Genomic DNA, 25,996 nt, shown 5'->3' on the forward strand with positions numbered 1-25,996 from the left:
AAGGATAGGTGTTACCTCTTCTCTAAATGTTTGATCGAATTCGCCTGTGGAGCCATCTGGTCCTGGGCTTTTGTTTGTTGGAAGATTTTTAATCACAGTTTCAATTTCAGTTCTTTTGATTGGTCTGTTTGTATTTTCTGTTTCTTCCTGGTTCAGTCTCTGAAAGTTGTGCTTTTCTAAGAATTTGTCCATTTCTTCCAGGTTGTCCATTTTTCGGTATGTAGTTGCTTGTAGTAATCTCTCGTGATCCTTTGTATTTCTGCAGTGTCAGTTGTTACTTCTGCTTTTTCATTTCTAATTCTACTGATCTGAATCTTCTCTGTTTTTGTCTTGATGAGTCTGGCTAATGGTTTATCAATTTTGTTTACCTTCTCAAAGAACCAGGTTTTAGCTTTATTGATCATTGCTACTGTTTCCTTCATTTCTTTTTCATTTATTTCTGGATCTGATCTTTATGATTTCTTTCCTTCTGCTAACTTTGGGTATTTTTTGTTCTTCTTTCTCTAATTGCTTTAGGTGTAAGGTTAGGTTGTTTGTTTAAGTTGTTTCTTGTTTCTTGAGGTAGGATTGAATTGCTATAAACTTCCCTCTTAGAACTACCTTTGCTGCATCACATAGGTTTTGGGTCATCGTATTTTCATTGTCATTTGTTTCCAGGTACTTTTTCATTTCCTTTTTGATTTATTCAGTGATCTCTTCGTTATTAAGTAGTGTACTGCTTATCCTCCATGTGTTTGTATTTTTTACAGATTTTTTCCTGAAATTGATTACTAGTCTCACAGTGGTGTGGTCAGAAAAGATACTTGATATGATTTCAATTTTCTTAAACTTATGAAGACTTGATTTGTGGCCCAAGATATGATCTATCCTGGAGAATGTTCTATGAGCACTTGAGAAGAAAGTGTGTTCTGTTGTTTCTGGATGGAATGTGTTATAAATATCAATTAAGTCCATCTTGTTTAATGTATCATTTAAAGGATGTGTTTCCTTATTTATTTTCATTTTGGATGATCTGACCGTTGGTGAAATTGGGGTGTTAAAGTCCCCTGCTATTATTGTGTTACTGTTGATTTCCCCTTTTATGGCTGTTAGCATTTGCCTTATGTATTGATGTGCTCCTATGTTGGGTGCATAAATATTTACAATTGGTATATCTTCTTGGATTGATCCTTTGATCGTTATGTAGTGTCCTTCTTTGTCTCTGGTAATAGTCTTTATTTTAAAATCTATTTTGTCTGATATGAGAATTGCTACTCCAGCTTTCTTTTGATTTCCATTTGCCTGGAATATCTTTTTCCATCCCCTCACTTTCAGTCTGTATGTGTTCCGAGGTCTGAAATGGCTCTCCTGTAGATAGCATATATATGAGTCTTGTTTTTGTATCCATTCAGCCAGTCTATGTCTTTTGGTTGGAGCATTTAATCCATTTACATTTAAGGTAATTATTGATATGTATGTTCCTATTACCATTTTCTTAATTGTTTTTGGTTTGAGTTTGTAGTTCTTTTCCTTCTTTTCTTTTAACTGCCTGGAGAAGTTCCTTTAACATTTGTTGTAAAGATTGTTTGGTGGTGGTGAATTCTCTTCGCTTTTCCTTGTCTGTAAAGGTTTTAATTTATCCGTTGAATCTGAATGAGATCCTTGCTGGGTAGAGTAATCTTGCTTGTAGATTTCTTCCTTTCGTCACTTTAAATATGTCCTGCCACTCCCTTCTGGCTTGCAGAGTTTTTGCTGAAAGATCAGCTGTTAACCTTATGGGGATTCCCTTGTATGTTATTATTTTTTTTTTCCCTTGCTGCTTTTAATATTTTTTCTTTGTATTTACTTCTTGATAGTTTGATTAATATGTGTCTTGGTGTGTTTCTACTTGGGTTTATCCTGTATGGGACTCTCTGTGCTTCCTGGACTTGATTAAGTATTTCCTTTTCCATATTGGGAAATTTTCAACTATAATCTCTTCAAATTTTTTCTCAGTCCCTTTCTTTTTCTATTCTTATTCTGTGACCCCTATAATTTGAATGTTGGTGCATTTAATGTTGTCCCAGAGTTCTCTGAGCCTGTCCTCAATTCTTTTCATTCTTTTTTCTTTATTCTGCTCTGCAGTAGTTATTTCCACTATTTTATCTTCCTGTTCACTTATCTGTTGTCAGTTGTTCTGCTATTGATTGCTTCTAGAGAATTTTTAATTTCATTTTCTGTGTTGTTCATCATTGTTTGTTTGCTGTTTAATTCTTTTAGGTCCTTGTTAAACGTTTCTTGTATTTTCTCCATTCTATTTCCAAGATTTTGGATCATCTTTAGTATCATTACTTTGAATTAGTTTTTAGGTAGACTGCCTATTTCCTCTTCATTTGTGTGATCTGGTGGGTTTTTATCTTGCTCCTTCATCTGCTGTGTGTTTCTCTGTCTTCTCATTTTGCTTAACTTACTGTTTTGGGGGTCTCCTTTTCTCAGGCTGCAGGTTGGTAGTTCCTGTTGTTTTTGTGTCTGCCCCCAGTGGCTGAGGTTCGTTCAGTGGGTTGTGTAGGCTTCCTGTTGGAGGGGACTAGTGCCTGTGTTCTGGTGGATGAGGCTGGATCTTTTCTTTCTGGTGGGCAGTTCTGCATCCAGTGGTGTGTTTTGGGGTGTTTGTGACCCTATTATGATTTTAGGCAGTCTTTCTGCTAATGGATGGGATTGTGTTCCTGTCTTGCTAGTTGTTTGTAATGGGGTGTCCAGTACTGTAGATTGCTGGTCGTTGAGTGGAGCTGGGTCTTGGCGTCGAGATGGAGATCTCTGGGAGATTTTCGCCGTTTGATAATATGTGGAGCTGGAAGGTCTCTGGTGGACCAATGTCCTGAACTCGGCTCTCCTACCTCAGAGGCACAGGCCTGACACCTGGCCAGAGCACCAAGCCCAGTCATCCACATGGCTCAGGATAAAAGGGAGGGAGGGAGGGAGGGAGGGAGGGAGGGAGGGAGGGAGAGAGAAGAAAATAAAATAAGATAAAGTTATTAAAATAAAAAATAATTATTAAAAATAAAAAAGTACTAGAAAAAAAAGAGAGAGCAACGAAACCAAAAAACAAATCCAGCAATGATAACAAGCATTAAAAACTATACTAAAAAAACAAACAAACAAAAAAAACGGACAGACAGTACCCTAGGACATATCAAATGGTAAAAGCAAAGCTATACAGACAAAATCACACAGAGATGCATACACATACACATACACACTCAGAAAAAGAGAAAAAGGAAAAAAAAAAAATATCATTGCTCCCAACGTTCACCGCCTCAATTTTGGGATGATTAGTTGTGTATTCAGGTACTCCAGAGATGCATTGTACATCAAGTTGATTGTGGCGATTTAATCCGCTGCTCCTGAGGCTGCTGGGAGAAATTTCCCTTTCTCTTCTTTGTTCGCATAGCTCCTGGTGTTCAGCTTTGGATTTGGACCCGCCTCTGTGTGTATGTTGCCTGAGGGCGTCGGTTCTTTGCTCAGACAGGATGGGGTTAAAGTAGCAGCTGATACGGGGCTCTGGCTCACTCAGGCCAGTGGGAGGGAGGGTACGGAATGAGGGGCGAGCCTCCGCGCAGAGGCCAGAGTGACCTTGCAACAGCCTGAGGTGCGCTGTGTGTTCTCCCAGGGAAGTTGTCCATGGATCACGGGACCCTGGGAGTGGCAGGCTGCACAGGCTCCCGGCAGGGGAAGTGTGGATAGTGACCTGTGCTTGCACACAGGTTTCTTGGTGACTGCAGCAGCAGCCTTAGCGTCTCATGCCCGTCTCTGGGGTCCGTGATGATAGTCACGGCTCAAGGCCGCCTTTGGAGCTCATTTAGGCGGTGCTCTAAAACCCCTCTCCTCGCGCACCCCTGTTGCTGTGCTTTTCTCCGTTGGTCCGAAGCTTCCTCCCCTCTACCTGCAGTCTCCGCTAGTGAAGGGGCTTCCTAGTGTGTGGAAACTTTTCCTCTTTCACGCTCCCTCCCCAAGGTGCAGCTGCCATCCCTATTCTTTTGTCTCTTTTTTTTCTTTTTTCTTTTGCCCTACCCAGGTACGTGGGGAGTTTCTTGCCTTTATGGGAAGTCTGAGATCTTCTGCTAGCGTTCAGTAGGTGTTCTGTAGGAGTTCTTCCACATGAAGATGTATTTCTGACATATTTGTGGGGAGGAAGGTGATCTCCACGTCTTACTCCTCCGCCATCTTGAAGGTCTCCCTCCCTTCTATTTCTAATTTGCTAAGAGTGTTTATCATGGATAGTTGTTTAATTCTGTCAAATGCTATCCTTGTTTCAGTTGATATTGTCACATAGTTTACTTTTGTACACTGTTTATATGGTGGATAATGCTGATTTATTTTCACATTTTAAACCAGTCTTGCATTCCTGGGATATCCTCTGTTTGGTTGTGGTACTTTTTTTTTTTTTTTTTTAACGTAGCTTGATTCTATTTGCTCATATTTTACTGAGGATTTTTTGTGTCATGTTGGCATTGGTGGCTGTTGATATTTTTCTTTTTCCCTTGCTGATTGGATTTTTCTGGTTTTTCATATGTAGAGAAATTTTGGATTGTATCCTATGCATTTGAACATTATGGTATGATACTGTCTTGTTTAAATCCCATTGAAAATGTTGAAAGTTTTGTTTTAGCATGCAGTCAACCCAGTTCAGTACAGGCTGCAAGTTCCAAATAGTTGTGGTTTCAATATCGCTATTTTTTTTTTTTTTTGACCACTCTGCACAGCTTGCGGGATCTTAGTTCCCCAACTAGGTATTGAACCTGAGCTCTGGAAGTGAAAGTGCCGAGTCCTAACCACAGAACTGCCTGGGAATTCCCGCAGTTCTATTTTCAAAGCTTTTCTGTATATGCACTACTGAGTGGTCAGTGTGGGATTTGGGCAGTGGGTGTGGCCTGTAGTTTAGGTCTCAGTTTTTGGTATGCTAATTAGGGTCTGACCCTTGCATGCAAAACGTGGGATTGAGTCCAGAAGTCATGAACAACTTCAGGGGGTTGCTTTTTGGAGCTCTTACCTCTCCGTGATCTCCCTGGTACCTACTGGCTTCCTGGGTTTCACTTCTCAGTCTTCAGGCCAGTTATCTGTGGCTGCAGTTACCCTACTCTTCTGCAGACATCCTGGGACCACACCTGCCTGCATCTTAAGCTAAGCAGAAGAGGACAGAGAGAGCAGAGTTTGGCTTCTCACTCTCACCCTTAAGCAAGGGGATTCCATCTTTGGGGGACCATGTCTCCTCCCATTGGAGAAGAAGTTTTCTCCCCCTCATTGTTTTAGGAGCTTGTAAACCCCTGCTACCTTGACTGGGGCTGTGATGGGGTTGCATTGGAGCTGGTGGAGCAGAGCCAGGGCCCACACAAGGTTGGTGTGTGTATCATGGTGCTGGTGAGTGACATGTGCTTCCTGCTTGTGCTGTGAAATGTGCGGGAGGTGCACACAGCCAAGTGCACGTATGCCATGGTCCTCTACCATGATCCTCTCTTCTGTGGTTTTGATTTGCATTTCCCTAGTGACTAATGATATTGAACATCTTTTTATGGGCTTATTGGCTATTTATAGTCTTCTTTGAGAAATCTCCACTTAAATCCTTTCCCCATTTTAAAATTGATTGTCATTTTGTTATTGAGGTATATGGGTTCTTTATTTTTCTGGATACAATTTCCTCATTAGATATCTGATTTGCAAATATTTTCTGCCATTTCATAGGTTTTTTACATTCTTTTTTTTTGGTTTTTTACTTTCTTTTTTTTTTTTTTTTTTGTGGTGCGTGGGCCTCTCACTGTTGTGGCCTCTTCCGTTGCGGAGCACAGGCTCCGGACGCACAGGCTCAGTGGCCATGGCTCACAGGCCCAGCCGCTCCACGGCATGTGGGATCTTCCCAGACTGGGGCACGAACCTGTGTCCCCTGCATTGGCAGGCGGACTCTCAGCCAGTGCGCCACCAGGGAAGTCCGGTTTTTTACTTTCTTGATTGTATTTTTTTATGGTATATTTTAATCACAATTTTTTTTTTTTTGATGAAGTCCAGTTTATTTTTTTTCCTTTTGTTGTTTGGACTTTTAGTGTCGTATCTAAGAAACTAATGCCTAATCTAAGGTCATGAAGATTTGCCTGTGTGTTTTTTTAATAAGAGTTTTATAGTTTTAGGTGTTACATTTTAGTTGAAGAACAATGACTAGTGTTTTTTATATGATGTAAGGTAAGTGTCCAACTTCCTTTTTTTGCATGTGAATATCCGGTTGTCCTTGCATCATTTGTTGACAAAAACTATTCTTTCTACTATTGAATTGTCTTGGCACCTTTGTAAGAGATCAGTTCACCATAAATGTGAGGGTTTATTTCTGGGCTCTCAATTCTGTTCCATTCATCTACATGTCTATTATTATGCCAGCACTACACTGTCTTGATTACTGTAGTTTTGCAGTAAGTTTTGAAATTGAGAAATGTGAGTTCTTCAACTTTGTTTTTCTTTTTCAAAATTGTTTTGGTGGGAATGTGTTTTTACCCTAGGATAATATATATTTAAGACTAGAAGTTTAAAGAAATGACAGGCTTGGATATTTGTGATTCTTATTCAGGCTGTACATTGTTTTCCATCCTGTGCTTTCCAACTAAACAATTATACCCAAATGCTATTTATACTGTTAAAAATGTGCTTTGCCAGCCCCATGTGCCATAGCAATTTTGGGCCCACTGACTTTACTCTTCCTGCTAATCTCCATTCTTAAATCTGCCTAACACATTACCTTTGGATTCATCTCCTATTCTGGTCAGCCCCAGATGAATTTTTGAGCTTTAGATGCGATTTTCTATGTATGTATTTTCAAACTGAGCCTGTCAACATACTCAGACTCTACGTCCTTCTGTGTACTCTGTGTACACTCCTGCTGGAATAGGGTCATGCCCCACCTCGATACCATGCCCTGGAATCATAGGGACCCTCTGGACAGAGTTCTAAGCTACGTATTGGTATTCTTTCTTGTGGTTTTGTGCCTAAGTCCATGCCTAGTACTAATTGGATGTTTAACTCCAACCAGTGGGGAACAATTTTGGTGTTGAAGCAACACAACCTTGTATGTGTGTGTCTATGTAAAGATGCTATATTTAGTGCTCCTTTTTGGGTTAAATGGATAGGCTAATTGAATAGATTTATGCTAAGCAGTTAAGCCCTTTACATGAAGCAGTTAATTGTCTTTTATAGTCTCTGAATCTTTATTTTGACTTTGATTTTTAAACCAACAATACACAATTAGGTTTTAACCCATTTTCAATGAAATGCTAAAAAATGATGGAAAACACATATGTCAATTCACTTGGAAGCTTGTGTGTAGCTTTAACCTAAGTGATGGCTCCCTAACCTGAAAACAAAAAGGCAATTGGTCTCACTTAACGCTGTGACATATTCACAGGAGGCAATCCAACCACTGGATTACTGTTTACTGCTTACTGCTTTGTAGATAAGAACCTGTGGGACTTGGAGAGATTTATCAACATTCGAACTATATAAACATACTCTATGCCAATTCTAGGTTATATTTATATTTTAGGTTGATTTCCCAAGAAGCAAGAGGTTCAGCACTTGTACCAGGATGTTTCCATGTTTCTTTTTAAACCTGGAATCCCAGTTGCTTATTGTTTGCAGAGGTCAGTTGCATTGTTTTTCGAAATGGGAATGGAAAATTCTTCCGAATCCCTACGAGGTCAGGTCAGGTTCTCCCTGAAGGTTGTTTAAGAGCCTGAGTTTCAGTCAATTGCATGAATAACTTTTTTGATTGTGCCAGGATCAGGATGTTTTTATCTGGCTCAGTGCTCTTTCGTGGGCTCGTCTGGACAAATATAACTAATGTTTTTTTTTTTTTTTTGCGGTACGCGGGCCTCTCACTGTTGTGGCCTCTCCCGTTGCGGAGCACAGGCTCCGGACGTGCAGACTCAGCAGCCATGGCTCACGGGCGCAGCCGCTCCATGGCATGTGGGATCTTCCCGGACCGGCGCACGAACCCCTGTCCCCTGCATCGGCAGGCGGACTCTCAACCACTGCGCCACCAGGGAAGCCCTAACTAATCTTTTTAAGTGAACTTACCTACTTGTCCTTGAATTCTGAAGATGGAACTGAAAAATGGCCCAGGCTGTGACTGAGTAACCCTGTTTCTAATATTAATGGAGAGAGAAGTGTTACATGTCTTAGCAAGGCTGCCTTTAGAGATGAACGTGTCTGGTTCTTTTTTCTTAATTTAGACTAAGTCATATAGCTCTTTGAAAGCTTTCTGGAGAGAGCCTCTGCCTAGGCTGTACTAGCCATTCTTTGCCTTCTCCTGCCTTCATTATTCTTGTTCTTTAAAAAGAAAAAAATCAGGTTTTATCCTTTAAAAAGAAAAACCCACAAAGTCTCCATATCTTTAATTTGCACTCTGATTCTGATTTGACAAGTGGCAATCTGGTTTTTACTCCTTTGTATCCTTTCTTGCCATTTTAGAAATAACTGAAGTGATCACAAACACAGAGGAAGCCTCCTTAGGAGAACTGACTCAGCAACCCTCTGCAGAGAGAAAAGGCTATTTTCTTCCTCTTCTTCATTGTGACCAGGGCAACTCAAATTATTTGTCCACAGGAAAGGCCCTGGCTTCCTGGGAGCTCTAATGGGCATGCCAATCAATATTTCTTATACTAATACATCACACTCTTGGTAAGGAATTTCAACAGATTTTCTTTCTCTAAGGATTCAGTTAATAACATTTATACAACACTCACAGCATGCAAAGCATGGTACTGGTTGTGGGAAAAGAAGGCAGAGAATCCCAAGGAATTGTTCTTGCTCTTTAGGAGCTTAGTTGAGAGAGAGATAAGTATGTTAATTAAGGTTCTCTAGAGAAACAGAACCAATAGGAGATCTATATCTGTCTATATATCTCTATCTATCTATCTTTCTATCTAACTATAGTTGACTCTTGAACAACATGGGAATTAGTGTTACCGACCCTCTGCAGAACCTGTGGTTCTGCATCTTCATGTTCAACCAACTGTGGATCCAACTACAGTAGTACTGTAGTATTTACTATTGAAAAAAATCCACCTATAAGTGGATGCACACAGTTCAAACCCATATTCGAGGGTCAACACTGTGTATGTGTGTGTGTGTGTGTGTGTGTGTGTGTGTGTGTGTGTATGGAGAGAGAGAGAGAAAGAATGAGAGAGAGAGATTTATTTTAAGGAATTGATTGGCTCACATGATTATGGAGACTGTGAACTCCCAAGCTAGAGACCTAAGAGAGCCAATGGTATGTATAAGCTGCAGCCCAAGTCTGAAGGCCTGAGAACCAGGAGAGCCAATGATGTAAGTTTCAGTCCAAGGGTAGAAGACTGATGTCACAGATCAAGCAATCAGGCCAGATAAGTTTCCTCTTACTCAGCCTTTTTGTTCTATTCAGGCCTTCAACTGATTGGATGACGACCACTCACATTAGGGAGGGCAATCTGCTTTACTCAGCCTACCCATTCAAATATTAATGTCATCCCAAAACACCCAGAATAATGTTTGCCCAAATATATGGGCATTCCATGGCCCAGTCAATTTGACACATGAAGTTAAATGTAGACAAGGATGTGAAAAACACCAAATAATTTATGGATTTGATAAGCACTGTTTGAGGTCATGCTCAAGTGCTGAGTGATGTTAATCAGAGGCTGTTTGCCACCTTCTCAAGAATATGATGGAGGTCACGAAAGATAGGACAAGGTAGTAACTAGAGTCTCTTTGAAATGGGTCATGCAGGCATGGCAAGGATAGTCAGTGAGTTCGCCCTGGAGCAGGAATCTGAGGAAGACCAGAGGCTAGGGACTAAGCTGATTTAGAGAACAAAGGTGGCAACAATGTGGTCAACTCACACCTCTGAAGTTAGGAGAGTCAGACGGAAGAGTCCAGGCTGCAACCACACTGGGACTCTCAGTAACAGGACTGCATCAATGGGCACTTGCTGCCAGCCAAAGACTTTTTTTTTCCTTTTTTAACCAATCTGTCCAGGTCTATCAAGGGGTGTCTGTTTATTGAGATCAAGTGCCTACTTTCTTTTAGGAACCCTCTGATACTTTCCTCAAAGAGTTAATTATGAGGCAGAAGGAAAACTCAGTGAGAACCAGATGCAAATTGGCTCCACTGAAAACTTGGAGGTCTTTTGACCTATAATTCTGTACTTGACTCAGCATGAGTTGTAGTGTAGTTTGGATTCAAACAGTTTACATAGGACTGTAGATTGGGCCTTCAGGTGACAGAGACATAAGTGGCAGGGCAGAGTGGGGTGTCACAAAGCAGCTACCAGGAGAAAGTGGTGTATTAGAGTATATAGTATGAAGAGGCAGGAGCTGAGGGAAACTTACAGAAGTCAGAAAACTGTGGAGGCTCAGCATGGTATAGAAACATGCAGTTTTTAGAGTCTGGGGTAAGGAAATCAAAACTCCAGAGAATCAGGATGTATTCAGAGAAGTCAAAATGAGTTAAGTATCAATAAAAAAGGTCCAGGCAAACCAGTAAGAGGAGACAAAGTATATAATTAGTTTTTTTATGCTGTATAACAAATGACCACAAACTTAGCAGCTTAAAGCAACACACATTTATTATCTCACAATTTCTGTGGATCAAGAGTCTGGTCATAGCTTATGTCCTCATTTCAGGGTCTCACAGACTGCAGTCAGGGTGCTCCCAGAGATGCAATTTCATTGGAGGTTTGAGGTCCTCTTCCTAGCTCACTGGTTGTTGGCAGAATTTAGTTCCTTGTGGTTGTACGACTGAGGACCTCACCTCCTAGAAGCTGCCCACCATTCTTTGCCATGTTGCCCTCTCTATAACATGGAAGTTTGCTTCTTCAGGATCAGCAGAAGAACATCTGCTGCTGCTACTTGTCTCTTACCTCTAGATCTTTTTCTAAAGCGCCATGATTAAATCAGGTCCACCTAGGATAATCTCCATTTTGATGAACTCAGAGTTAACTTATTAGGCACCTTAATCCTTAATTATATTTGCAGAATTCCTCCACGTTTGCAGTATAATGTAATCTAATCATGAGAGTGACATTGATCATATTCACAGCTCCCACCAGCACTCAAGGGGAGGGGATTATACAAGGTGTCTACACTAGGGGCCAGGAATCTTGGGGGCCATCTTAGAATTCTGCCTACCACAATGTGTTGTTAGTAAATCCAGTGTGATCCTCTGACCTTGAGTTTAAGAAACAATTTGGCTTCTCCAACGGCCTGTTTATGTATTTTCTGTGAGGGTAATAGTGATTATAGCCATGGAGTCTGAGAGAAAGTAAGTAACCGATTATACCTCCGATAGGGCCAGAACGTGTTTAGATGATGGGAATACAATTTATAGGTTTTTGCTGGGATTTAAAAAAATGTGATAAAAGTTGATCTGTTGAAGAATAGTCCATCTTCTCTAAGATCTCTTTAAAAGGGAAACCTAGGGGTCTGACATATTCTTTAGAAGTTTTTTAAATAATCCAGCTCTGAGGAGAATCATGGCTGAACTTGAAAGCTCTGGGAAGAAAAAGGTAAGGTTAAACATAAAAGACACATTTTAAATTAAATCTATATACATTGGGGATGGGTTGGATTTTGAGAGAGTGCAGGAAAGTGAAAAGAAATAGGAAATGTCTCTAGGGATATAAAACAAAGGAACTAGGATGGAGATACTGATTTTTTTGTTCATTTAATGAATCTTTGGAGGACTCTTATGTGCAAAATAATGTGGGAGAGGGGTATAAGGATATGATTTTTCTCTTCATGAGCTTAGAGTATTATAGATGAAGAGGGAGTAGATGAGGAGTTCCTCGTATCAAATGCAGCTGGAGATGAGGATGGAGAAGAGATGTAGGTCATGAACATTGGCATTCTCAGTGATGTGGCCAGAAGTACAGAAGACGCATCTCAAAAGGTAGTGGAAATAACTAGAGGATACCCATTTGAGAAGCAAAACTGGAAAATCAGTAGAGAAGAAACAAGTATTGTATAGAAGACAGTAAAAGCAAAAAATTTCCTTTGGACTTTAGAAACAAGCCATATTTAAATGACACTGTTGTTGTTATTATTATTAATAATGATAAAGGCTCTAAAGTAATTTGAGCTTGGATTTTAACAGGTGTCCATGGTAGTGGGTCTCCTATCATTCTATAAAGAGTGCAGATGTTCATCCATATTCCGAATGGCTGACTGAGAAGGAGCCTTAGATGTTTCCTAGGCCAGTCTATCACCATGTAGGACTCCATTTTAAGCATCTGGGTGGTCAAATGCCTCTAGAGGAAGGAAGCTCACAGTTTTCAATTTAGACCATTTTGTTGTTCTATTAAGTCTTCATTCCTGACTTAAGAAGCTTACTTTTACAATAGACATTTCCTTATTGAGTATACCTGCATTAAACTAGGAAGAAGAATTCTAAGGGCCCATCTTTGGGAAAAATACTCATTACAGCACCGTTTCTGGGGGTGGGGTTGGGGAATAAAACTGAAGAGCCTATCGATTTAAGGATAGCAGCTCTTCCAATCCAAGGATCTCTGCTCCTTTTCATAGGCTTTAATCAAACAAGAATCTTCTTTAGGATATTGACCCTTTCCCTTTTATCCTCAGCTTATGAAACTTGTTGGACTCCATCTCTTAATGACAACCACTGGTCTCATATCCTATATGTGGGTAATGACTATAGGAATCCTATAGTCTATATTTTATCTAATTGTCTAATTTTAAATTCCCAATTCTGCATTCTCTCTCTCTTCATATGACCCATGTGTAATACTTAGTGCTGTCTTAAAGAACATGTATTTTTATGTTATATATCATTTTATATGTCTGTGAAATGCAATCTTGTTTTGGGAAATGAAATGCTATTATGATATCTAAAATCTACCACACTCAAAGTTTAGAATTATTAATAGAAAACTGTTCTAAAAATACAAATGCACCACTTTATTTTGCAGATTTTTTCAGAGTTGCTGAGTACTTTAATTAATGTCAGTTAATGAATCTAAAATTGGGTAAAAATATCAAGTGAAAAATGACAAGGAATTAGAATATGATTCTGAAGTATTATTTATTGTCACTGTTACGTAGTGATATTTTGCTAAAGTTTGTATGGAATAAAATGTGACTCTTGTACAGTATATATCAGAACGCTAGTGCAATTTTGGAATTTCCATAGAGAATGATGACTTGAAAAATGTATTTTAGCAAGTACCAATGTACTTTATGACAAACTGATTAGTACTAAGTAGTAATGATTATATTCGACAACTCTAGAGCCTACTAAATTATAATCTCCTAAAGGCAGGGATCATGTCATATTTAACTTTGTTTCTTCCACGGGACCCAGACAGTGTGATTCCAGGAATTAGTAAAAAATCATTTGTTGCATTGTGTATTCATCTTAAAAACCAAGTTTTCACTTCCCTAAGAGGATATCATGAGGTAAAAGCTTAGGCTTGAGGAAAACATAATGCCGTCCCTCAAATCGAAGACATGGCCTAGTGGGGTCTGGCCAACCAAAGCATTGTAAGAACCTTCTTGTTTCAGCCAGGAGGAATTCTAACTTCTGTATTATTTCCTAAGGGGCAATAAAATTGTGCTGCTGAGCTTCCAAATCTCAAAGAGGAGGGAGCTGAGTAGGACATAATGAGATGCTTTCCTGTGCCCCCAAAGGCTCCAATATCAGCTTCTGTTTGGCTCACCAATCCCATCCCATGCTTTCCTCCCACTGACTCACTCTGCCACTGTCCCTTCTGCCTCAAATACTGTTACCCTAAATTTTTGCCTGGCCAGACCCTTATCATCATCCTTGCCTCAACTCAAATGTGACTTTCTTGGAAAGGCATTTTCTGGAAATCCTAATAAAGTAGGACTGCCCACCTCTACCAGTTCTCTACCTATTCCAACTCTTTTCTGGTCCAATTCAGAAAGGAAGCTGCCTCCGACTCCATATCTGAAGAATCATTACCTAAAGAGCCTGATTTTGACCCTTACTTCAGGGAGCTCAGTGAATTCCAAAGGATCTCGCCAGTGTCAACAACTCACCTTATCTGACAAGGATGGAAAAGAGCATGGATGTTATAGGCAATCCATCATCACCCTGGATAAAACTGGTCACCTTCTATTCCTTTTTATTCTTTTATTGTGTTTATGACACTATTCCTATAGGAAATTCATAATTATTTATTTGCTTGCTGCTTTAATGTTGATCTGCCCTTGACAGATAACCAGGCGAGCAGAGATCTTGTCTATTGTAGTGACTGTTGAATTTTCAGTCTAAAATAGTGCCCAGCACATGTAAATACTCAAATATTTGTGCTATATAGTTGAATGATAAAGTGGCCCCATTATGAAATGATTACATATGTGAGGACTAATTTAGATGACATGTATATATACTCAGGCTAGCACCTGATACAGAATGGGCAAGCTATAAATGTATGATGTCTCTCCAGCCTTCCTTATGAAGGAGGGTCAACGATCTCTTTGCAAGTGCTACTTGAGCAGCACTTAAATTCAGGTATCACAAAGTTGATTAAGCTTTTCTTACCTGTTTATTTAAACACCAGATAATCTACAACAAAGACCCTGCTCTTTCTCCACTCTTGACAAGTACCTATTTTTGTAATGATTCTTTGACTATATTTTGTAACTCAGAGATTTCACAAAGTTTGAGTATCCTTCCTCCTTAATCAGCAATTGTTAATGAGAATATTATTAAACTATAAAATTAGGTTGACAAGAATGAGTTTTATCTTAATCAGATAGTCTTTATGCTCATTGTATTTCATACACTTTATATTCTTAGATAAAAATTGGTGTACAGATATTTGTATATGTCACAAAATTAGATTATGACTTATCTGCTATATCAAAATAACTACATATCAGTGCTTATTGGCTATATCTGCAAAAATTGGGCCGGCCTGATGTTTTTCTAACAATGAGGTCTATTAATTAGCTCAGCTGCATACAGATTGGTTAAGCTTGCACACAGTGAATTTATGCCCATTGATTCCTTCTAGTTCTAATTCAGAAAGGGAGATGCCTCAGACTCCAGATCCAGAAAATCATCATTGAAAAGGTCTGATTTTGACTTTCAATCCAGGGAGTTTGATGAATTCCAAAGATTTTTGCTAATACTGTCAATTCACTTTAACTAGCCAGGACGAAAAAGAGTGTGGATGATGTAAGCAACATCACCACCCTGGAAAAAACCTGAAGAGTCATTCAACTTATTTGGAGAAAGCTAGAGTTCCCCTGCCTGTGCACAAAGAGCAGGAAACATCATTGATACCCTAGACCCTTCTCTTTCTCTCTTTTTTATCTTATAGAGCCCTTTGAAAGGTTTCTGTGCAGGCTTCTACCTCCCACATTTATGTGCTCTAGCCATTGCTAGCAGTTGGAGCTTTTTTCTCCCTACTGTTTGGGGACTAGCTTCTCTCTGCTTCCATGAGGAAGAGGCTCAGGGTTTCTTTTTTTTAGCAACTGCATTCCTGGAGCTTAGACTCCAGCCCAGGCTCATTGACCTATGTGAGGGAGTAAATCTACTACCTCAGTCCTAAAGGGCTATAGCATCAGTGCAAAGGACCTAACATGATGTCAGGTTGAAGGGCAAAATCTATAATTCATTATTGTGTAGAGTGGTAGATCATCTGAAACCCACATATATGGATTACTTATATAGCTTCAGTTTTCATAATGCAAATTGGTTGTAACAGGATTGAATAATCAAGGGGGCACTATTTGCATTCCGAGGACCAGTGTAGGTTATAACTTGAACCTGCTTGGAAATTAACATTGTTCCTGAAGGAGGGGGTATGGTGGAGCTGTTGAGTTCTTTGAGTGGGTTTGTGCTTTTTTTTTCACAATACTGAGTGATGAGAAAGTGGAAGAAGCTTGTGCTAATGAGTGGGTTGGAGATGGGAAAGGAGGGACACCAATATGGGCCACAGATATGTGCTCAAAGGCAGCAGCATTTGTTCAGGGGTGTTTTGATTCCATAGCTATGAATAAACACTCCTGTTAGAGAAGTAAGGCTTATCAATAGTTTGAAACCCCCTACTCCCTAGTCCCTTTCTGACATTTATTTAAAAACAGAATGCATTAAGTCCCTGTGTGCCCAGCCTCAGGGACATACTGGCAAACTAAAAGTTAATTATATTCAAACATAATTTTTGGTAGTCCATGTTATTTTAAGAGTCCAAGTTTATTTAGAAACAGGAGGTTGTTTTAGAGCCACAATTCTCTCATTATAGCAGAACAGACCATGTTTCTAATTCTGAAGCTCCCCAAATGCGTTCCAGTTTCCTGTGGAAACTTTATTTTCTTTCTTTCCTTCACTTTTAGTGTATGTTCTTGACAAGCATCAGGTGGGCACTCATCATGGTCTAGAACTCTAAAAATGTCTGGAGAGAAGGAGATAAAGAAGGTCCAGTTCTTTCCTTTATGGAGCTGACAGTGAATTAAAACTATAAGTGATAAATAATGAGTTATACCATGATATGATAAATGCAGGTATGGACATCTGCCTAAAGCCCTTCAGAGGGTAAGCTACATGCTACAGAGCTAGGAAAGCTGTGAAGGAATCTCACCAACACAAATGAGATAATAATATTTAAATTATAGGTTTGTTTTGGGAATTGAGTGAGATATTCTATCTAGAACACTCAGCACATGGTAATCCTTCACACCTGTTAGTTATTATGATGATTATGATGACATAACTTTGCTTCCAACTAACACTTGAGGTAAATTTTATTTACAACTGTCTTAACACCCCTAGAATGTTGAACAACTGCCTACTTTCTTTTTCTTCACTCTCTCCTTTAAGAAAATGCTTCCATGTCTATTTTTCTTCTTTTCCCACCCTAGAATACTTGTCTATCAACTTGACTAAATTAAAACAAAAGATCTAAGACAAGAATGTGGTGGGAAACGGAATTGCGAAAATGAAGGCAAATAGAAATTAGAAGATTGCAATTCTACTCGCATCTTTGCCTAACCACAGAGGTCGGAAAACACATACAGAAATTGCCTATAGAAAGCGAATGTTTCTCTTCTGCTGTATCTGAGAATAATAAGATCTGTCAGTGGGGACTGGCTTGGATTTTCCAGCCCATGAATTGAAAGCATGGGACAAACATCGTTCTCAGCATGTCTGTTGTTCTTGAGTAGGAGGACAAGTGGGTTTAAAACAGTAGAGTTTATTTGTACTTACAGGCATTTTTGGGAAAGGTACTTAATATAATATCCAAATGCAACATATAAAATATATTTTTCTAGGGACAAAAAATGTAGGGATAGCAATGTGCATGGTAGATATAAGTAGATACCATCTTTGAAAATAGGGCAATAAGAAACTGAAGATGAGCAAATACAGGTGCAGTCTTACTATATTTTTATGACACTTAGTATTCCACTTTTCTGAAGAGTTGAAGATGGTTAAGGGACAGTATTGTATAGAGGTTAAGGATACAGACAAAGTCTATCATTAACTATGGGACCTTCAAGTATCAGCTTCTTCATCTCTAAAATGAGAGCAAAATCAGTTATTATATCACAGAACCATGAGGATTAAATTGGAAAATGCTCTTAATATGTTATTTGCATACAATAAGCACTCAGTAGATTTTTTGCTATCACAAAATGAGCAGGTAGCATCTATAATTATTGAATAACATCAGAACATGATGTGGAGCACCCATTTCTAAAGACACAGTACCTTATTGTAATATTGTTCTGTTTCACTTTTCAGCCTTTTTGAGGATAAGGAATAAACTATGATAATGTTTCTGCATAGCTTTTTACCTTAGGAATCTCTTTGTTTTTTGGCTGCTTGGTTGTGTTCCGTGACTTGGGGGGCCCATGACTTTTCTCATTACTTCTAACACGGAAGTGTCACCTGGCACTCAGCCTGCTTTAAATGTGCTAGGCGGGTCTGGACCCTGTAGCTCATTTGGGTCTGTTATAAAAATCAACACTCCCTCTGCAATCTGCCTCGAGGAGACCAAGCCAACAGAAACACATGCTGCCTGCCAATATGGGGTTCGACCTGGCATCTGCACAGAAGGAAATTTCTCTGTTTGCACCAGGTTTTAGTGGCAGTATGTCATTGGGTCATGTTATGCCAAGTTACTTGGGAGCTGAGCTGAAAGCCTGTGCCACACCTGCCTGCCTCTTCAGGTAGTTGGAGGTGTTTATCAGGACAGCTAGTCTCATTCCTTATATGTGAGTTGGAATTATACAGGAGAGAAGCTTCTAGAAGTGGCACTTCTGGAAGTAAGTGGACAGAAGTCTGGAAGGAAAGAATGAATCCTAGATGATATACTGAAAACTGTTGACCTCTGACAAGTTTTTTGTTGTTTCAGATTGATCTGGCTAAGTTTGCAGAATGCCCTAAAACTTCCAATTCATCTTTCACCTGTCAGTTAGCTGTTGCCTGAACACATTTATTATGAGCAGTGCCACTGTCCTGTTTTACAAGGACTTGGAGTGACTAGTGTCATTAGCTCTAAGTGCTCACAGGGGTGGAGCTTTAGCCTGGGCTAATATGATGAGCTGGGGTGGCTGCTGAGATGATGGGGCATGTTTTAAGCACCATGTTTTCAGCACGGGCCCTATGACATTTTAATTTGTCCAGGTACAGATTCTGAATTAGTAATTTTAACTGAACTGACTTGCCAAGTCATTCAAAAAATTAGGTCCTGATACTTTTTTTGTATTTATTTTCTTGGTTCTCTGAATTCAGCCAAATCAATTTACTGTGTTACTCCAAAAAAAAAAAAAAAGCACAGTGGCAGTTGCTTATGACAGTCAAGTGGAAAACGAAAAGAGCAGAGGAGTCCAAGCCTCATTTTCTCTGTTAGGAAAATACAGGTTTTAATACCAGCTTCATAAGTTTTAATAAGGTAACTTGGGTAAGGAAATATTTGACAAAATATGTAAAAGTGCTTCTTGCCAAGTCAGCACATTTCCAAAATGGAACTCATGTTGGTGAGAAGAGTTGGATTGGTGTTGGATTTGGAATCATCTGGCTAGAAAGTAGGGTTGAAGCTATGGGAGTGAAGGAGGTCCTGGAGGAGACAGAGGGTTGTGTATGAGTGTGGAGATGGAAAGAAAGAGAGAGAGAGAGACAGAGAGGGAGAGGAGAGAGAGAAGGAGAGAAGGAGGGAAGGGAATGGAGAAGGTGGATAAATGAGAGGAGAGATGTACAATTTAGAAAAGGTGAATGAGAAGATCCTTTTTATCTCATGGGATGGGACTCAGCTGCTGGTTACCCTGATCTTAGAACCTCAGTTCCCATCACCATCTCCATACCTATCTCCAAAGGGAAGCTTTGCCTCTCTGCAGTTGCTATTTTTTGGAGCTTTCTTATTCCCCCTCCCCATGAATGTGATTTAAAAAAAATTAGAGTAGTTATATGAACTGTAGTAACAAAAGGAAGTCCAGAAATGTAAGAATACTGAACCAAGACTACTAACATGTTTATTTTCTTATGATAATTTTGCTGCATGTTCAGGGTTGATAGCAATAGATATATGCAGTAAGGGTGCAAAGCTTGTTTTCAGCTGGCATTCATTCTTATTGGTTGGTGCCAATAGTACAGATTGTTAAAATGTTATAAAAGTCATTTCTGTCTGTATTTAGCCCAATGACCTCCCATTCCTCCTCCATCCAAATATAAACAAACCATCTTCTTAGCTTTTCCCAGGCCTCTTTCTAATAATACCAGGAGCCATCGCCTAGGGTGATGTATGTATGTCAAAGACATCTTCATGCTCTAAAATAAATTCTTAAAATTTCAACTTATTGTTTCATTGAAAGAATGTAAATCCTGCCAACTTCCATAGGAAAATACACTGTTTTCCCCCTTTTCAAAAATAAAACATTAAGTTGGAAGATAATCAAAACCTTGCGTATGAATTAATGTTGGAAGTATGTAAGACAACACCTATTTTGCAATTAGTATCTCTAGAACTTGTAAGAACTAGAAAGGATTATAACAGATGACTTAGTTTGTAAAACAAAGGAGGCAAGCACTTACCAACATTTCTTTTTTTTTTTTTTGCGGTACGCGGGCCTCTCACTGTTGTGGCCTCTCCCGTTGCAGAGCACAGGCTCTGGACGCGCAGGCTCAGCGGCCATGGCTCACGGGCCCAGCCGCTCTGCGGCATGTGGGATCTTCCCAGACCGGGGCACGAATCTGTGTCCCCTGCATCTGCAGGCAGACTCTCAACCACTGCGCTACCAGGGAAGCCCCAACATTTCTGATGTATGCATGATGTCTAACTGGAAAGCTTTGAGTGAAATTTGCCTTAGAGTTCTTTGGTATCCTTAGTAGCTAATGGGAAGTTCTTTATCAAGCTTTATAATAATTTCAGTCCTGTGTGTGAATGCCAGATCCATGGATGTATATTGCTGTCAATTTATTTTCTCTGCTTTGTCCATACCTCAAAAGGGTACCTTGGGAGGCTGAATAATGGCCTCCAAAGATATCCAGATACTAATTTCTGGAACCTGTGAACGATTACTTACATGGCAAGAGGGACTTTGCAGATATGATTAAGGATGTTGAGATGGGGAAATTATCCTGGATTATTCAGGTGGGTTCTAAATGTAATAACACATGTCCTTATAGTAGAGGGGGAGGAGAGATAGAGATAGATAGATAGGGAGAGATTGAGATTTGACTACAGAAGAGAAGTTGCTGATGTGATGATGGAAGCAAGAGGTTGGAGTGATAAGGAAGGGACATGAGCCAAGGAAAGTAGGAGACTTCCAGAAGCTAGAAAAGGCAAGAAAACAAATTTTCCCCAAGAGTCTGCAGAAGGAAACAGCCCTGCCTGATTTTAGACTTCTGATCTCCAGAACTGTTATAAAGCTGTGTTATTTTATGCCAGCAGGTTTGTGGTAATTTGTTACAGCAATCGTGAGAAACTAATACCGGCAACCTTTTCCTTTCCCCTTAAAACGAGCATCACTGCCAGGGACCAAGAGATTTGTGTAGGGAAGTTAAAGACACACAGAAGTAGGGCCATTTTCAAATGTGCTGTCATGGAGCTTCTCTAGGGACAGATTTGGTGTATGTCATTAATTTTGGAAAGTTCTTCATCATTATTACTTCAAATATTTCTTCTGTCCTATTCGCTGTTCTGCTTTTCTAATTATATGTGTGTTATTCCTTTTGATATTGTAACACAGTTCTTAGATGTTCTGTTCTTTTTTTGTCCTGTATTATTTCTTTTCTGTTTCAGTTTGAGAAGTTTCTATTGACCTGACTTGAAGTTCACTGATTCTTTCTTCAGTTGTGCTGCGTCTAGTGAAAAGTTCATCAAAGTCATTCTCCAGTTCTGTTACTGTGTTTTTGATTTCTAGCATTTCCTTTTGGTTCTTTCTTAGAGTTTCCATGTCTCTACTGACATTACCAGTCTGGTCTATTGTCTACCTTTTCTGTTAGAGCCTTTAACATATTAATCATAGTTATTTTGATGTCCTTGTTTGATAATTCCAACATCTGTGTCATATTTGAGCCTGGTTCTGATGAGTGCTTGTCTCTTCAAAGTGCTTTTTTCCTCATCTTTGGCACAGTTTGTAACTTTTTGCTGAAAGCTGGATATGTTGTATGAGTAATAGGTACTGAGGTAAAAAGGTTTTTAGTGTGAGGATTTGTGTTAATCTGGCTAGGAGTTGGGCTATGTTTAATGTTTGTTGTAATTATAGGTAGTAGAGGATTCAAGTTCACCTGGTGTCCTTAGTTTTAATCTCTTCTCTTCGCTTTGGGGCTTCTCTGCGTTGCTTCTGAGAAAGAGTCTATACACTGCAGCTCTTTCAGCTTCTATCCACTGTTATTACACTGGAGGCTTATTGATGTGTTGGTAGCATGTGGAGGAGAGGGTTTCTTCTACAAACTTCTGATTAAGCTTATCTTCTAGTTGGGTGTGTCTGGGGGTGGTGGTGGCTTTCACAAGTACCTGTTTCTTTACTTTTTGGGGTGGCAGTTTACCCTGTGATACCAGTTTTCTGATGGGTTCAAGAAGAGTTGTTGATTTTCAGTTTTCCACCCCCGCTTTATTGAAATATAATTGACACATAATATTATGTAAGCTTAGGTGTGCAGTGTATTGATTTTCTACTTACATATTGCACAATGATGACCACCAAAGCATTAGCTAACACCTCCATCCCATTGCATAATTACCATTTCTTTTTTGTGGTGAGAATGTTGTTCACTTTTTCTTGTTGTGAGGATAGGAGTAATGCTTCCAAGTTATTTATATAATGTTGGAGCTGAACTAAATGTATCTCAGGAGCCTAATTAAAAAGGCAAAGATAATGCCTCTTCCCTCAGGAGTAGGTGACTCCTACGAAGCCCTGAATTTCCTCACAAACTTAACTTTTAAGATTCCATAGCAGATGGGACGTGGCCATGTGCAGGTACATTTGATAATGTGGCGAAGGTGGGATGGAGAGTGGGGAGGAGGGAGATTGGGGATGGGGTGGAGAGAAGGATCCATAACTTGACTGCCTGCAAAGAAGAACTGGACAAGATGGCAGCATGAGTAAAGAGTGTCAGCAAGTGTTGCTGGCTTTTCTCAACTCAAAGAATGAGGAAATGCAGTAGGGAATGATGAAAGGAAAATGTGAGATGGGGTGAAGGGGGCAATTACAAAAGAGGGCATCACCAAAGTTGACAACCATTGCTTACTGTCTTCAAAGCTTTTCATTTTGCCACTCTGCTGCCCCTTGCGGGGGAATCCTTGGGAACTGTATGGTGCAACTATAAATTTTATAAAAATTCAGTTTTTGAGCAAGAGGGAGGGGATATGGGGACATATGTATATGTATAGCTGATTCACTTTGTGATACAGCAGAAACTAACACACTATTGTAAAGCAATTATACTCCAATAAAGATGTTAAAAAAATTAAGTTTTTGAATCTGTTTAATAAATGTCTATGTAGGCAAAAATAATTTTCCTTCTGTCTTTATACTAGCAAATAGTTTATTTTCTGGTCTTCTCATATCTTCATTGGGAATGTATATTTTATTGATCATTTTTTTCAAGGTTTCAAATCTAACAAAAAGGTATAGTAATTAAGATTTTTGACTCTGCAGTTCTGCACCGGCCATTAACTAATTGTTTGATCTTAGACAAGTTATTTAACTTAAGTAAGCTTTAGTTCTTTATCTGTAAAATCTGGATAACACATATCTTACAGAGTATTGTGAGGTTTCAATGAGATAATTTATGTAATAAATTTGGTTAGTGCTAGGCACTGGACTGGTAAATAGTGCATGCTAAATAATGAGTAGCTATTATATTATTATAGTTTCTATTGTTATGTCTTATTTTTTTCCCTATGAGGAAACCCTGATATGATCTAAAAATGACAAGACCTCATTCCTAGATTTCTAAAAAATCAGTTAATATGATTAATTCTAGTATAGTTGTCAACATTAAATATAAATTTTATTTTAATAAATTTATTTATTTATTTATTTATTTTTGGCTGCGTTGGGTCTTTGTTGCTGTGTGCAGGCTTTCTCTAGTTGCGGCGAGCGGGGGCTACTCTGTTGTGGTGCAGGGGCTACTCTTCATTGCGGTGTGCGGGCTTCTCATTGTGGTAGCTTCTCATTGCGGAGCACAGGCTCTAGGCGCGTGGGCTTCAGTAGTTGTGCCACGTGGGCTCAGTAGTTGTGGTTTGTGGGCTCTAGAGCACAGGGTCAGTAATTGTGGTGTGTGGGCTTAGTTGCTCTAAAGCATGTGGGATCTTCTCAGACCAGGGCTTGTACCCGTGTCCCTTGCACTGGCAGGCAGATTCTTAACCACTGTACCACCAGGGAAGCCCAGTTAATACAAATTTATGTCGTATGTGTACAATACATACATACGTGTGTATATATGTGCATGCTTATACATGTATATTTGTATATATATTCATATACACACACACTTGTGTTTGCTTAGAAAAAATTCTGGAAGAACACATAAAAAACTGTTTGCACTAGTTATTACTGGAGAGTAGAGATAGAAAATGAGGAAGAGAATGAAGAAAGTTTTACTTTTTATCTTATACTCTTTCATTCTGCTTAAAATTTTATACCATAAACAGTATTACTTTTTTTTTTTTAATCTTAGAATATTTCCTTTATTTCAGTGCATACCAGATACAGGTCCTCCCCTAAGAGTCATAATTTCTGTGAATATATTAAAGGCTCAGAGAATTCCTACTGTAAATGAAAGTGTAATTTTGTTTTACCTTTTATTCCAAACGTATTTCACCATAGGATCTAGAATTCTGTTTTCTTGGAAGAACATTTACATTTTGAGGCCCACCAGTGTCCTACAGGACATGTTTGGGAAACTGTTCTAGGTTGATGTAGACTAAAATAATATTCAGAGTACCACTTCATGCCTTCTTAGTCTTTCCATTTCTACTTGTTATTGTCTTTTGTGGTACTTCTGGATAACCGTAAATACAATTTTGAGTTTTGGGGAGGTTTAGATCTTCCCATAAAAATACCTTATTCTTCATTTAGAGCACAATGAAACGTTCTATTTTTTGAGGGTAATTACCTGTCTTATCAAAATATCCAATGTATGACACTCTCTAAAGGGGACTTATTGTGGTTCTCTCTTTTTTTGGGTATTTGTTTTCATTTTTATTTTATAAGTAGTTTGTAACAATTACAGAAAAATCAGAAAATACATACCATAAACATAAAGAAGATAAAAATCACCTATCTAGATTGAGAAATCTTATCTTTTTAAAATCACTTTTTAAATTGAAGTATAGTTAACTTAAAACTCACTTTGATGTCTGATGTATATATAGTGTATGTGTATATACATATATGTATATAGTGTATGTGTATATAGGTATGTAGTGTTAGCATTTTCATACCAGTGAATCTTTTCCCTTGCTTTAGAGTCATTTGAGAAAAAAGTATCTAGTAAATGGTATCATTTTGTAAAGGAAGAAATAAAACTTGCATGTTTTTATAAACAATCTTTGAGCTATACAGATATATAAACAAATAAACAAGGATTGCAATATTAAAGTTAAATGTTTTAATAATTATGCTATAAAATGGGTTTTATTGTGGTAAGATGAGTGGGAAAACAGTCTTCCTATCGCGGTGATTTAAGTAAAGTGCACAGAATAAATATCAGGAACTATTCTGGATATGCTGTTGGAAGCTTCAGCAGAAGGAAAGTGTTAGGGACCAAATGTGATTTTTCATGTTGTCACACTCTTGACTTGAGGTCTTATCAAGAGAAGACTGTGGAGACTTCCTTAGGGCATAGAACACAATTCTGTGTTTTATCAGAAGGGACACAGTTCCTTTCGGTTGTCTGACCAAATGCTTCATATGCAAGTTCAAATATTTCAGGAAAAAATAAAATACCCAGTTAACACCCTCTTCTTTTAAAAAGAGAAAAACACAGCCTTTGGGGTATTTTAGTGAATATGCAGCAAATGCCGTCCTTCTCTTTTGTCACGCACTCAGGATCTAGATGTAAGCACCCAGAACCCCTCTTTCTGTAAGCCTTTCCCAGGCACTAAGGCTCTTTGCATACTCCAATGGGACATGACACCACATAAATCTTGAATTGCATTTTGCATTTAGCTCACATAGGGATGGACTAAATTATATCAAAACAGGTTTTCTGGTTCAATGTTGATGATCTGAGCCATGAAAGACATGTTATCAGCACTGACAGTTTACGTTCCTCACCAGATAATAAACACAAGCCCAAGAGTTAAATGCTAATGCTGCCCTCCAATCTGTAGTTTTAGAACAGGTTGTATTACTGAGAGACTAAAGTACCGGGGATATGTGAAGACATACACTTTGTTTGATTTCATTGCTCCAGACCGTACTGCCAGCTCTGGGTGGCTGACCCTTAAATGTGTTCACCTCATCAGAAAGAGGGGGTGGCAGGGGTAGGTCAGAGTGGGGATGGATGAACTTTTTCAGATTTATGTCTT

Source organism: Grampus griseus (assembly GCF_964374135.1).
Source record: "Grampus griseus genome assembly, chromosome: 15".
Lineage (NCBI taxonomy): Eukaryota > Metazoa > Chordata > Mammalia > Artiodactyla > Delphinidae > Grampus > Grampus griseus.